We start from the raw sequence: 15,324 nt of genomic DNA on the forward strand, positions 1-15,324 counted from the left end.
AGTTATCATTAATTTTCTCTGAAATCTGGTAGAATTCTGCACTGAAGCCATCTGTCCCTGGACTTTTTGTTGTTGTTTGGGAGACTTTTAGTGACTGCTTCTATTTCACTAGGGTTTATAGGTCTATTCAAATGGCTTATGTATGATTTAAATTTGGTACGTGGTATGTATTGAGAAAATTATCCATTTCTTTTAGATTTCCAATTTGTTGGAGTACAGGTTTTTAAAGTACTACTTTATGATTCTTTGTATTTTCTCAGCGTCTGCTGTCATGTCCCCCTTTTTATTTCTAATCCTCTTAATTTGGATTTTTTCTCTGCCTTTTAATTAATTTGAATGAAAGTTTGTCAATCATACTGATTTTCTTAAAGAAAAAAACTCTTGGTTTCATTGACTTTTTGTATTTTTTTTAAATTTTATTTTTAATGATTTTAACCTCAAGTTTGTTTATTTCTTGCCATCTTTTTGTTTCTATAGCTTTCAGGTGTGCTTTCAAGTTGCTAGTCTGAGATATCTCCTGTTTCCATATGTGGGACTTAGTGCTATGAACTTGCCTCTTAGAGCCTCTTTCATTGTGTCCTGTAAGTTCAGGTGTACAGTGCATTCATTTTCATTGAATTCTAGAAAGACTTTAATTTCCTCTCTTTCTTTCTCTCTTGACCCATTTTTCATTCAGCAGAGAGTTGTTCAGTTTCCATGAGTTTGTAAGCTTTCTGTTGCTTCTGCTGTTGTTAATATCCAGCTCTAATTTGTGGTGGTCTGACAGGATGTAGGGAGTTATTTCAGGTTTTTTTTTTTTTTTTTTTTTTTTTTTTTTGTATCTGTTGAGATGGTCTTTGTGTCCAAGTATGTGGTCAGTGTTGGAGAAAGTTTCATGAGATAGAAAAAAGAAGTTGTATTTTTTGTGTCTGGGTGAATTGTTCTGTAAATGTCCATTGAGTCTATTTTGTTTTTAATGTCTGTTTGCTCCAGTATTTCTGTTTAATTTATGTCTGGATGACCTCCATTGGTAAGAATGGGGTATTAAAGTCTCCCACTATCAGTGTGTGAGGGGCAATATGTCATTTAAGCTGTAGTGGTGTTTTTGTTGTTGTTTGTTTTTACAAATTTGTGTGCCCTTGGCTTTGGGGAATAGATGTTAAGAATTGAAAAGTCATTTTAATAGATTTTTCCTTTGATGAGTATGTAGTGTCCTTCCTCATCTCTTTTTAATTAGTTTAATTTGAAGTCTATTTTGTTAGATATTAAAATGGCTACACCAGCTTGCTTCCTCGGTCCATTTGGTTGGAATATCTTTTTCCAGCCCTTTACTCTGAGATCATGTCTATCCTTGAAGTTAAGGTGTATTTCTTGGATGTAGTAGATGGGTGGATTATTTTTTCATATCCATTCTGTTATTCTTTGTCTTTTTATTGGGGAATTGAGACCCTTCATGTTGAGATATATCAATGACCAGTGATTGTTGGTTTCTGTTATTTTTGTTGTTGTTGTGTGTGTATGATTCCCTTCTTTTGACTTTGCTGGTTTGGGATTATTTATTCCCTGTGTTTCCTTGAATAGTTAACCTTTTTAGATCGGAATTTATCTTCTAGCACCTTTTATAGGGCTTGAGTGTGTATAGATATTGCATAAATTTGGTTTTATTGTGGAATATCTTATTTTCTTCATTTATGGTGACTGAAAATTTAGCTCAGTATAGTAGTCTGGGTTGGTATCTGTGGTCTCTTATAGTCTGCAGCACATCTGTCCAGGCCCTTCTGGCTTTTAGAGGCTCCATTGAGATGTCAGGTGTAATTCTAATAGGTCTGCCTCTTATGTTACTTGGTCTTTTCCCCTTGTAGCTTTTAGTGTTTTTTCTTCTTTCTGTGCGTTTACTGTTTTACTTTCACGGGCTGAGTGGCCTTTCTTTTCTGGCCTAGTATATTTGGTGTTCTGTATGCTTCTTGTACTTTGATAAGCGTCTCCTCCTTTAGGTTAGGGAATTTTTTTTCCTATAATTTTGTTGAAAATATTTTCTGTGCCTTTGACCTGTATTTCTTTCTCTTCCTTTATTATTGATATTCTTATATTTGATCTTTTCACAATGTCCCAGATTTCCTGGATATTTTCTTCCAGGTTTTTTAGATTTAACATTTACTTTGATTGAGGTATCTGTTTCTTCTATAGTGTCTTCAATGCCCGAGATTCTCTCTTCTATCTCTTGTATGTTTTGGGTGAAGCTTGCCTTTGTGGTTTCTGTCCAAGTTCCTAATGTTTCATTTCCAGATTTCCCCTAGTTTGGGTTTTCTTTATCGATTCTGTTTCCACTTTCAGGTCTTGAACAGTTTATTCATTTCCTCCCACTTCTTGTGTTTTCATGAATTTCTTTAAGGGCTTTACTTATCTTCTCTTTAAGTACCTCTATCATATTCGTCAAGGCTGTTTTTAAGTAAGGTCTTTTTCTTGTGCTTCAGTTGTGTTGGAATACTCAGGGTCTGCTGTGGTAGGGTTGCTGGGCTCTAGTGGAGGTTGTTACTGTGTTTTTATGGTGGTATGTAGGCATCTGGATTTGGGAAGACTGCAGTTCTTGGTGCTGATATCTGGTCTTCTCTTTGTTGGTTGGGTGTTTTATTTCTTGCTTTCTGTTTCCTCTGTGGATTTAGGAAAGTGTGATGGCTGTGTGTTGCTTCTTAGGAAAACCTGCCTAGGTCCTGATAGGTGTGGGCACTGGCAGTTCCAGCTAAAATGTATTTCTGGGTATTCGGACTTGGTCCTTAGGAATGGGAATGGCCTGGGGTTGGTGGAATAGTTTCATATGAAGGAGGAAAGCTGAGTGTTCCAGCAGGAAATGCTCAGTTAGTTCCCTGGTGATGGGGACAGACAGTGAGGAAAAGCCACAGCAAAAGGTCTACAACAGAGTTGTGCATGAGATGGGAGTATTGAACTTGGAATGGAGGGAGAGGTGAAGATCTGCTGTTAGCCTGCTTGCTTTCCTGGTCAGGGTTTCTTGTGGGTTCCCTCCTAGAGTCTGCTGGCACTGGGGGCTGGTACAAAGCGACAGATGTAGGAAGTTCAGAGGGGCAGATCTGTGTGATCCACTGAAGATGGGTACAGGAGGGGAAGGGAGTCTGCAACTGGTAGTCTGCTGCAGACCTGCTATGAGGCTGGGGGACTGAATTTGGAGGATCTGAGGGAGAGGTGAACATCTGCTTTTAGCCTACCTGTTTCCCTGCCCAGTATGGCCTGTGGATTCTCAGGGAATGGCTGCTGGAGTTGGTGACTGGGATAATAGAAGGAGTCTGGGAAGGGAGTTTAGCAGGGAAAGATCTGTGGATTCCACTAGATATTGGGATAGCATTCTATGACAGGTTTTCTGCTGCAGAGCTGTGGGTGAGACTGGAGGATTAGATCTGGAGGATCAGAGGAAAAAATGATCTCTAGTCAGCCTGCATGCTTCTCTGGTAATAGTGGCCTATGTGTTCGCAGGGAGTGCCTGCTAGAGTTGGGGCCTGGGTTAACACAGGGAGTCTGGAGGGAGGCCAGGAGGTGGAAGATCTGTAGGATTCACTGGTGATGGGGAAGGGTGTTGTGGGAGGCTGCAGCAGATGTTCTGTTGCAGAGCTGGGCACGAGACTGGGGCATCTGACTTGGAGGAGCTAGGGGTATAAGTCTGCAGTAGCGTACTTGCTTTCCTGGCTGGAGTCGGGTTCCTTATGATTCATTTCTTTCTTTTTCTTTTCTTTTTTTTTTTTTTTAAGAATTATTTGTTTATTTATTTATTATCTATACAGAAGAGGGTGCCAGATCTCATTACAGATGGTTGTGAGCCACCATGTGGGTGCTGGGAACTGAACTCAGGATCTCTGGAAGAGCAGTCGGTGCTCTTAACCTCTGAGCCATCTCTCCAGCCCATGATTCATTTCTAAGTTGTGTGGCAGGTAAGTCAGTGTATGAGATTTTGATAACTCATTGGTTTTGGTTTTTATTATTCCTTAAAGGGAGGTGGCAGTGAGCATACATTATGTTCTAAAGATAATTCTTCTCAGGAAATGGGATTTGAAAGAAAGTAGAACTTTGGGCCTTACAAATTTTTTTAAACATAATTCTTTATTGATTCTTCGGGAATTTCACATCATGCACCCCAATCCTGCTCACTTCCCAGTCCCTCCATATCTGCCCCTCACCCCTGCAGCATGCCCCCCTCAAAAGAGCCCCCCAAAGTAATTCAAAACAAAACAAACAAATTAAGAAAACACCTCGATCCTGTGTCTTTCCAACACCTCTTCATTCATCATAGTGGCATTGAGAGCTTTGGTATGTCATGCAGTATACCCTTTTGTCCAATTCACCCCACCTGTAAAATGTTGATTGCAATGATTCAAATCCTCTGGTACACCTATCACTGGACCCTCACTGAAACTCCTCTCTGACATCCTGCTGTTGCCCTATGTCATGGGGATCCTGTGGCTATCCTTCTGCAGGACCAGTCCCTTCACACACTCCAGCAGGTCATAGATGGGGTAGATGTGAGGGTGGGCCAACCCAAGGCCCAGGATGTGGGTCTGGGTGGTAGCTGAGCTGTCAGTCCTGGCCACTGGGACCAGCCCCTTAAGGGGAGGGGGAGAGCAGCTCTCTTACACTCTGGTCATCCATTTGGGCCAGCTAGCCCATACCTGTGGTAAGGAGTGGGGCCATCTCCTCCAGGCCTTACAAATTTTTAAACCATGTTTATGTGTTGTGTGTGTATGCTTGAGCGCTCTGAAAATAGCTTTTGGGGTCAGTTCTCCCCTTCTACCATGTGTGTCCTAGGGAATTGACCTCAGGTTGTCAGGCTTGAAGGCATGCCATCTCACTGGCTAGAATTTTGATCCTTTAGTGCTATACATTTAAGTTGTAAACAAGGAGCTGGTTTTGCATCTGAGTATGTGGCTTCTGTTTTATTCGATTATTTTATATTTTGTCTTGGGTACAAGAGCTACTTTAGAAAGAGTTTTAAAAGTTTAGATCTTAGTAACTCTATAAACCTAATGCCTGGAAAATCTAGAATTGTAAATGTAGAGATGCTTGTGTAGATCCCCCCATAGATTTGGGAACTGCTCTGTAATTCTTATCCGTAGTAAGAGTAGTAAGAATAGTAAGGATTCTTTGTGGAGAGCAAGACTTTTCCAGGTAATTGAGCGTTACTTCTGAGCAGTCTTCCCTACACATTCTTTGTTTTGTTCTTTTGATACAGGGTCTCACAGAGCCTAGGGTGACCTTGAACTTGATGTACAGTGGTCTGTGGTCTTCAACTCTCATTCTTCTATCTCTCCCACTTCCAGGTGCTGGGATTACAGCCCTATTCTACCAAGCCCTGTTTTTCCCAGGTTTTTAACACATTTCTTCCTGTGTATACCATCTATGTTTGTGGATCTATAGTTAACATTTTTCTTAGTCATATTTGCACATTTACTATGATGTAGATGCATGGCTGTCTCAGGTACAGTGGTCTCTAAGGCATTCTGTTTGGAGAAACTTGAAGGCTGTATTACTCTGATTCCAATGTGATTGAGACAATTCTTTCCCCTACTTATTGATTACTTACAGACTTCTTTCTTGAACTATTTAAATTTTTTCATTTTTAAATAAATCACAAGAGCTTGGGTGGTTCTAGAATTGGTTTTCCAACTCCCCTTGGCTAACAACCCTTCTTTCCTCCCACCTAGGGCCTGTTTATAGGCCTGCTCCTGGTCCTTGCCTTTGGCCACTTTCCTGGCTCACTCAGTTCATCCGAAGCCAAATAACAGACCTGCAGCCAGGCAGATCCAGGTTCATTACCACTGCTTTGATATGCAGGACTCCAGGGTTGAAATTTCCCCTGAGGAGAGATGCCCCACACAGACCCCTTCACTCGGGGGAGGCTGCATCTGTGTGTGGGAAAAGGGCTCACTTAAGGCATGATTGGAGTGCAACTGGGACTACACAGGCTGGGGACCATGGTACCCCAAATCCCGAGAGCCTGGATTATATGCCCTGTTGCATAGCGGTTGTGCAGTAGCAGCCTTTTGCTTACCCATTTCCGCTCCCTCAAAAAACTGCACGGTCCATTGATTCCGGCACTATGGGGATGCCTGTGGTGCTTGAGTCTGGAGAGACATTCCCTCTCGGACCTTTTCACAACCTTTAGAGGGATAGGGCCTCTGTAATCCTCCATGCAAAGCCTCTTTCAGAGCCCTCCTTTTAGACCATTCGAACCTGGTTTATGTTGGCCCTTAGATTTATTACTAAGATGCGGGAGATGTCAGGGACAAGGACAGAATCTCTAGTTAGTGGAAAAATACAGACCCCCATAAGACAGGGAACTAGATCAGCTTACAGTCAGGTTGCCTAGCAACAGGACATTGAGTCAGAGCCCTTGACCCTCTCACCCTGTAAACATCCTATACAAACATCCTGTTAGCTTGCCCCACCTTATGCAGATGACAGCTTCTTGGTCCCCCCACCCTGTGGAACTAAAGGTTTATATAGTTCCACAGGGTGGGGGGACCAAATAAAGTGGCACCTTGATCAGAATCTAGACTTGGTGTCTTTTCCTTTGTATCTTCTGTCCCTACATTCCCTCCTTAGGGTGGTCGAGAACCCGTTGAAGCCCTGCAGGCGGGGCACGAGACAGGGTTTCTCTGTGTAGCTTTGAGCCTTTCCTGGAACTCATTCTCTTGAACTCACAGATATCTGCCTGCCTCTGCCTCCCAAGTGCTGGGATTAAAGGTGTGCGCCACCACTACCTGGCTTATTATTTCTGATATAAAGAATGGTGATTTAGCATAGTAATATTGTGCCATAAGATAGTGCTGTCATTTAATGAGAGCTTTTAAGGGTAAGAATCCTGTGATTTCCTAGGAACCAAGACTAAAAAAGTCACTGTATTGGGAGTTAAATGAGAGAGACTTGGTAGTTATGCTCTCTTAATCTTTAATTGTATGGATCTTGCAATTGTAGACTAGAGTTGACCTTTAAGGAAAGCTGAATATTTCAAGCTTCATGTTCATTATATTGAGCCTCTACAAAGTTTTGTGAACCAAGATTATCTTTTTGGATGAGGAGCATGTTTTTGAGAGCCTTTAGAAGCTTCTGGCATCATTAGAATATTAAACTTTGGTTTTATCTATTGCTCATCTGCTGTGTAATCTTGGGTAGATTCAATTTTTGTGATAAGAAATCTCAGAGTCATCCCAAGACTGGGATACATATTCCAAAATACAGAAACATAGCTTTTCATGCTTTTTTCCCTTGTACTTTCTGAACTAAAACCTAAAATTTAGAACAGCTTGAATTTTTGATGATATCTTATTTCGTAAACATTTAAAAAAAGGTAGGTTCTTCTCACTTTCTGTTATTATTGAAACAGTGTGAGGAAACCAATAAAGCTGTAAGAAGTTAAAAAAGACTAGATAAACAAAAAATTTAGAATAAAATATTGAGTTTTATAATGACCTTTTTAGGAGATTTTTTTTTTCTCAGTGCTAAGGTTGGGCTTTTTTTTTTTTTTCTTTTTCACCTTGTCATTTGCTTATCTACTTCTTATCTATTATGGTTTCTGGTTTTGTGTTTTTATGCTTTTGTTTGTGTGTATATGTGTCTTCATGTGTATGTGTTTTTTTCTGTCTTTTTAATCTGTTTTATTCTGTTTTTTTTTTGTTTTTAGTTTTTTTTGTTTGTTTTTTGTTTGCTTATTTTCTAAAGAAAGAGAGAAATAAGGCATGGAGTTGCATGGGTAGGCTGTGGTGGGGAGGATTTGGCAATGAGGGAGGGGAAATTGTAATCATTATATACTATATGAAAAATTTTCAACTAAAAAATAAAAAAAAATAGTGAGTTATAGTAAATAAAGTGATGGTACATATTAGATATTCTAGTGCCTGTAAGGATTAAGGATTGATGTGCAATGTTTAATGTGTGTTCTTGTTATTTAATCTTTACAACAATCCAGTTTAATAGGTATAGAATCATGATTTACTACTTAGGGAACTATATCTTAAACTATGAAAGATAAGGCCTCAGGTTTGTAGAGCTGACTCAGTGGTTAAGAGTGCTGACTGCTCTTGTAGAAGACCCAAGTTCGGTTCCCAGTCTCTCACATGGTGGCTTAGCCCTGTTCTAACCTCCTAAGACTCCAGCATGAAGATGATATACATGAGCTCACACAAACACAAACTGATATAAATATCAATCAGTCAGTCATTCTTAAAAAAAGACAAGGACTTAAAATAGCAAGTAAAATGTGTCTTCTTTTTTAAAGACAATGTCTTTTGTATCACAGGCTATCCTTGAAATAGCTTGGTAGCCAAGGATGACTCCAAACTTCTGATGTTCTGGCCTTTATCCCCTGAAAGCTGGGGTTAAAGATGTATGCTACTACACTGATTAATGAGGTTCTGGGGATTGAACCCAGGGCTTTGTGTATGCTTGGCAAGCACTTTACCAATGGAGCTACATCTCCAAAACCCAGATTGTGAGTTTTTAAAGATAAGTTTCAGAATTTCTGGCCCATCCCCCTTGCTGAAATGACTGAAAGTTTAAGTTAGACTAGTCAGGGTAGTTAGTGCCTTTAGTGACCCTAGAATAAAGATTCACTGTGGATCAGTCTTCATCCAGGAGAAACAGATTGGATCAGAACAGATCTTTGTGTTCAGAGACCCTGTGGTTCTAACAGTGTCATAACTGCTATGTAGACTTAAGGTGGTTTTTTTTTCTTTCTGTGTCTTAAAAATAGTTAAAAATGTAGCCTTTTTTGGATTATTATCACCTTGTTTTCACTGATTCTCAAAATTATTTCTATCTACAGAAAAATAAAGTAAGAGCTTTCTCTCTGAGGAGCTCAAATCTGTTCTCAGAAAATGAATTTATGAAATATTTATGAGTAATCTATTCAGGAACAAGTTTTGAAATATGTGCAGATTCGAGCCTTAAGTCCTTCATGAAATCTTGCTTTTGTACTTTTGTAGTCTATATAGCAGTCAATAAGTACTTGTGAATGAAATCTATAGCTGTGCCTTAACATAATGGTAAATGATTTCATCTTTTGTGAGTGTGGTGCTGGTGATTGAACTCAGGGTCTGGGGCAAGCTGAACATTGACCCTACTATTGAGTTACACCTCTTGCCTTTAATATGTTTTAAAAGCCTTATTCTATTAAACTTCATTTTAAACACTTCTAAAAGTTTCCCCAAGGTCGCAAACTGTCTGCATTTCTCTCCTAGGGCTGTCTTTGTTTTTTGTTTTTTTTCCTCTTGGAGTAGATTTACCTGAAATTTACCTTTTGGTTGACAGATGAACATTCCCAAGGCTGGTATACTCTGTGTCTCTATAACGAGACATGAAGAGATGCTCCCTCCACTTGCCCCCAAAGCCTTAAAAGCCCTATCTCCCAGGTGGTGAGATGCTTGTTCTTACTTAGTAACCAGTACTGTCAGGTGCAAAGGAGTAACTGTCCAAAACCTCCTGTTTAATAAGGCACAGCACAAACTTGCCTGGCCTGGCCTGGCCTGTGTTCCACCGTGTCGGGTGTAGAGACCCTTGTCCGAGTGGAAGAGAGGTGAGAAGGGTAGTGAAAGATCCCAGTTGGTTACTAGTTTGCGTCAAACAAGATACACTGCTGCCTGGACAGGTTGGAAGTGGTCTAGAGAATTCTAGAGCAAAATTTGATAGCTCTCTGGTGATTTCAGTTCTCTGAAGTGGCTCACGAGAGGCTCCAAGGGGGAGACTGCACATAGCAAGGGGAAGTAGCAATAGAGTAAGTTAGCAGCAGTGTTAGTATAGCCCTTCCGTATCTGCACAGACGATTGTTGACGTACCTTCTGGTTTGTTCCTCATAATATTTGCAGGATTTGGATTTGTCCTTATTTCATGGATAAAAAGAGTCAGATTGTGTTACTGAAGTTTCTGCAAACTAGTCCTCTCCATTCCGGCTGTTTTTTAAGATGGAGGATTAGTGAGAATTCGCATGACTTTCTAGGTAGATGAGAGTATAAAAGTGGCAGGCGTTCCCAGCAAGTGATTATTTCGTCACTCCCTTCGCATGTAGCTAAGTACACAAATAGAATTTATTTAAAAAAATTAGTTATTTTTTTCTGTTAAATTTTGAAAAAAATATTGAGCCCTATCTATAGCCTTTAAAGAATTTAATGATGACCTTTTTTGACTTCTGAGTTTGCCATTTCTCAAGCTTGTTTTTATTTATGGCTAAGCATTTAAAATAAATTTTACACAGCTTCAGTCATCTTTGCTTCATGCCTTGTGAGTGTGTGTGTGTGTGTGTGTGTGTGTGTGTGTGTGTCTTTGATCTATTCAGTCTTACAGCTTTTATCTATATTGCATATTGGTAATGAACAAAATGATAAAACAACTGATGTTTAATTGCTTCTACTTATTCTGCATTTGATGGGTAGCCTCTATTTTATATGTTTCTAAGTATGAATGAAAAAACAAAATCTGCCTTGGGAATTTTATAATGAATACGAGAGAGATCTGCCACAGGTAGTTATTAAAATGTCCCTTAAAGTCATTCGTGATGAATGATTGTGTCTGTACCCTTGACCTTCCCTGAAGCCTCTGTTTTTTTAAAGGAAATCTGTATTACCGTAAGCATTCACCTATTAAGCTTTTCAAATAATTTTCTACTGTTTTAATTTTACAATGTACCTTCTGAATTACTCAAATAATTTTATAAATATTATTTGATGAATACTCCCTAAAGCAGACTCTGAATGAGTAAATTCATCATTATTATGATACCAGTCAGTTATCGAAGGCTTTTTTGTATTACCAAAGACCTTCATTGACTTAATTTCTTTAGATTTGCTTTTGAGTACAAGTAGAAGAGTGAAAAGGAAGAGAAGAGCCTTCTTCCAAAGTGTGGGTTTGATTTAGGATAAACAGAAGTGGTGTTCTAAGTTCTCCAGGGAAGCAGGAAAAGAACTGCTAACCTTTGGGGTGTTATGTCTTATATTCACTTGTTTCTTTTTCCTTTTTCCTTAAAATGATATTTATTTGAGTAAAAGTGACTTAGCTTGGGAACCTATTCCTCATACTGTATTGCCTTGTCCAGCCTAAATACATAGGAGGCGCTTAGTCTTAAGGCAACTTGATATGCCATGTTTTGTTGATACCCATGGGGGGCCTGCCCCTTTCTGAACAGAAACACAGAAGGAGTGGATTGAGGGGGTGCTGTGGGACGGTCTGTATGTCAAATTGCTCTGATTGGTCAATAAATAAAACACTGATTGGCCAGTGGCCAGGCAGGAAGTAGGTGGGATAAGGAGAGAGGAGAATTCTGGGAAGCGGAAGGCTGAGGGGGAGAGACACTGCAGCCACCGCCAGGACAAGCAGCATGTAAAGACGCTGGTAAGCCACCAGCCATGTGGCAAGGTATAGATTTATAGAAATGGGTTAATTTAAGATATACGAACAGTTAGCAAGAAGCCTGCCACGGCCATACAGTTTATGAGTAATATAAGTCTCTGTGTTTACTTGGTTGGGTCTGAGCGGCTGTGGGACTGGCGGGTGACAAAGATTTGTCCTGACTGTGGGCAAGGCAGGAAAACTCTAGCTACAAGGGGGTGAGTGGAGGGGAGGTGAAGGGGGAATAGAAGGAGGGGGGGGGCAAACATCAGTTGGAATGTAAAATAAATAAATAAACTAAATAATAAAAAAATTGGATTTACAAAAAAAAAGAGAAAGAATTATCATGACTCATGATTAAAAAAACTAATGACTTGCAATTTGAAGCTGTGGTTAGGCATCTTGGATTGTTTCATAGCTAAGTCTCAGGTGTGTGTCACTGAAGTGGATGAAACATAAAGAGTATGGAGCAGGGGAGGTAATTCAGTGGTTTAAGACACTTGGTGCTGAATCTAACAACCTAAATTAAATTCCTGTAATACACATGGTGAAAGGAGAGAACCTTTTCTGCAAGTTGTCCTCTGGCTTCCCATGTATACATACAAGTGTGTGTGTGTGTGTGTGTGTGTGTGTGTGTGTGTGTGTGTGTGTGTGTGTGCCCACCCAGCAATAGACACAGACAGTAAATGAGTGTTTGTATTGAGTGAAGTCCCTGGATCCAGAAAAACAATTCCACAGTTCTCTTTCTGTTATTTCTAGTTCCAAATCCTCAGATGTTAGTATACGAATGGAGTAACCACAGAAACTAGGTAAGTGTAGCTGTCATTCCTCATTAAAGAAGCCTCTCTACAGCAGATGGCCATCACAGAGAGCCACAGTGGACATAATACAGAGAACGATGTATCATGGGGAGTACAGTCCCACTGGGTACATCATCACCGTTTCTGCATCTGTGGCTCAGGAAACATTGCAGAAGAGGGGCAGAAAGATTCTGTAAGGGCCAGGATGCCGGGAAGTCTGCTGTGAAACAGTTTCCCCTAGAAATAGATGCACAAACCAGAGCAAGGCAGCATTTCTGGGCATGTTAGTATGAAAAGGGCACGTTTTCTCAGGGCTCCACCCCAGGGGAAGAACTAAGTAACTAACGACTGTGGAGGGGGAACTCCTCCATTTCCAGGGATGAGCTCCCTTATCTGTTGTCCAGTGCAGAGTGGTCAGCCTGAAATCACATACACACAAATAGTAAAAATGGACTCAGCAGGACAGATTTGTATTTATTTGTGCATACACACAAATACATACTTACACACATGTGTAACAATAATCATCAAAGAAAAAGAGGCTGTCAACTTTAGGCATAGGAGGGGTTTGAGTGAGGGTAGCTGGGAGGGGTCAGAGAGAGGAAATTGAGAGGTGAAATTGATGTAATTCTATTTTAATTAAAAATACATTTAAAAAGGTATAGAAGATAAATGGGGGAAAGAGATGGTTCTTGACTAAGAGTATGTGTTGCTCTTGCAGAGGATCCAGGTTCAGTTCCCAGCACCTTTATGGTGGTTCACAACTGTCTGTAACTCCAGTAGTGGGGAATCTGATGTCCTCTTCTGACTTACAAGTGCACCAAGCATGCTCTTATACATACATACATACATTCACCAGGCACTCATACACATAAAATAAAAAAACAAATCCAAAAAATTCAGAATGTAGAAGAGAGATGGCGGCAACCCTAGTATTCTCATAGATTATTTATGTTTATGTTTTCTCTCTCATGATTGCATACCTTTTTACACTTTAGTGCTTCTGTTTTGTGTGGCCCAATGATCCTAAGATTCTGATGGCAAAATGTCTTCTCTCAAGGTCTTTGGGGTATAATAAGGCACTTACTCTTGGTATTAAGAGCAGTTTCATAGTAATCCAGGTATGATAATTGAAATTTGTGGCTACAGTGAAGTTGTACCTTTACTCCTTGTTGTAGTAATATTTCAAATGAGTAAGATATTCATACATTAAAAGTTAGACTCAGGGTACCTGTACTCCCTGTTGTAGTAATATTTCAGATGAGTAAGATATTCGTACATTAAAAGTTAGACTCAGGGAACCTGTACCTTTACCCCTTGTTGTAGTAATATTTCAAATGAGTAAGATATTTGTACATTAAAAGAGTTAGACTCAGGGAACCTTTACTCCCTGTTGTAGTAATATTTCAGATGAGTAAGATATTCGTACATTAAACGAGTTAGACTCAGTTTGGAGAAAGGGCTTTGTCAGTAAAGACTTGCTGTGCAGGAGTGAAGACCCAAGTTTGATCCCAGCACCCAGGTAAAAGCTGGATGTGGCAGTCCAAGGCTGTAATCCAAGTACTGGAAGGCAGAAGTTGGGAGATCCCTGGTACTTGCTGACCAGCCAACTTAGCTGAACTGGAGTGCTACAGATTCAGAAAGAGTGCTTGGTTCAATAAATAAGGTGCATAATAAATGAGGGGCATCTGCTGTCTACCTTGGCCTCCCACACACATGTAAACTCAGGCCACTCCCAGATGGACATGTGCATACAAACACACAAGATAGACTCAACCTCATTATGACAGAACTTAGCTCTGTCTTAGTTACTACTAAATTCTCAGCACCTTCAAATTTATCTGGATTATAGAAGGATGCATGAATGAATGAATGTTGTTACGAAACATGAAATCTTCCTTCACTGTGAATTCCTGTTTATCCTTCTAGCAAATTTTATTTAATAAGTCCTTATTTTCAGAACTTTTATTTTGGGAACATAATGCCATAGTGGCTTTTTATAAAGCACATTTTGAAGGTATATGATAGAAAATTCTGCTTGAAATTATAATTATTATAAATTCCATGGGAAATGATTTTTTCAGAAATTTGCTAAAGAGTTTTTTGTTTTATAAGTGTAACATCTATAGGCTTATCTTACATAGGAAAGCACAAGGAGGGAAGATTAATGAACAAATGCAAATTAAAGAAGTAGGAGACATCTGTCATATGGAACTATAGCTTTAGCATTAACTTCGAGAATGACTACACTAATAACTGCCTTTTTAAAATAAGCTTGCTCACTTGATTTATTAAATGTTACATGTTTTTCATTGAAAATAAAATTTAGTTTTTAAAAATTGTGAATACCTTTGGTACTTTAAATTATTTATACATATATTTTAAAAATTTCCAAAGACAAAATATTCTTGTCTATAAATGATTATTTTGCATGATTGCTTTGATTCATAATAAGTGTTTTTCTTAAGTACTATTTACTTTATAGTACAGACATAGGTTTCTATTTTTAAAAGAATATAGGCTAGCTGTGCTTCTAAAATAATGTGAGGTATTGCTAATCCTAGGATATGTGTAAGGTTTTTCTTTGATGGCTGACAATTTACATTGAGTAATTGTTTTATAGTAGCAATTTAGCTAGGTAACCTAATATAAATTTAAATGCATTTGTTTTAATAGCATATTTTATCTCTCTTATTTTCTAATTGAAGGAAGGGGCAAAAGCTAAGTTTGTATGGACTTTAAATCCTCTTGGATATTGTACTTAAGTATATTAGTCAATATTTATCAAAAAAGATGCACTAACATTCACTAACATTTTCTTATTAAGGCTTTAAGATTATTGATTGGAAAAGAGTTCAAAACTGTCTTTTTGCCCTTATTTCTTTCTGTATAACCTTCTTGAAGTTTCTCCAAATTAGATTTTAAATGCCAATTAGGAGGTTGAGTATACTGAAATAAAAGCAAATGCAACCGAAATGGCCTCACCTTATGGTGAGTTAGGCTTTTGAGGGAACTGGTAGAACCTTTGCTCTGAGCATGGCTTTGAGAAAAATATTCGTCTTAATGAACACATTAATTAGAACCATAACTATTTATAAGATAATTAGAAATGAAGCTTGGTAAACTGAACTTTTCCTGCAATTAATGGAGGATTAATTACTGGAGG

At 39.0% G+C, this 15,324-nt stretch overlaps 1 protein-coding gene across 1 annotated transcript in view; it reads left to right on the top strand.

The window, feature by feature from the left end:
* Rsrc1 (arginine and serine rich coiled-coil 1) overlaps positions 1-15,324 on the top strand; it is a 319,301-nt gene that overhangs the window by 41,989 nt on the left and 261,988 nt on the right. The gene's annotated exons all lie outside the window — the stretch shown is intronic.

Source organism: Peromyscus leucopus, chromosome 6, assembly GCF_004664715.2.
Source record: "Peromyscus leucopus breed LL Stock chromosome 6, UCI_PerLeu_2.1, whole genome shotgun sequence".
NCBI classification, from domain to species: domain Eukaryota; kingdom Metazoa; phylum Chordata; class Mammalia; order Rodentia; family Cricetidae; genus Peromyscus; species Peromyscus leucopus.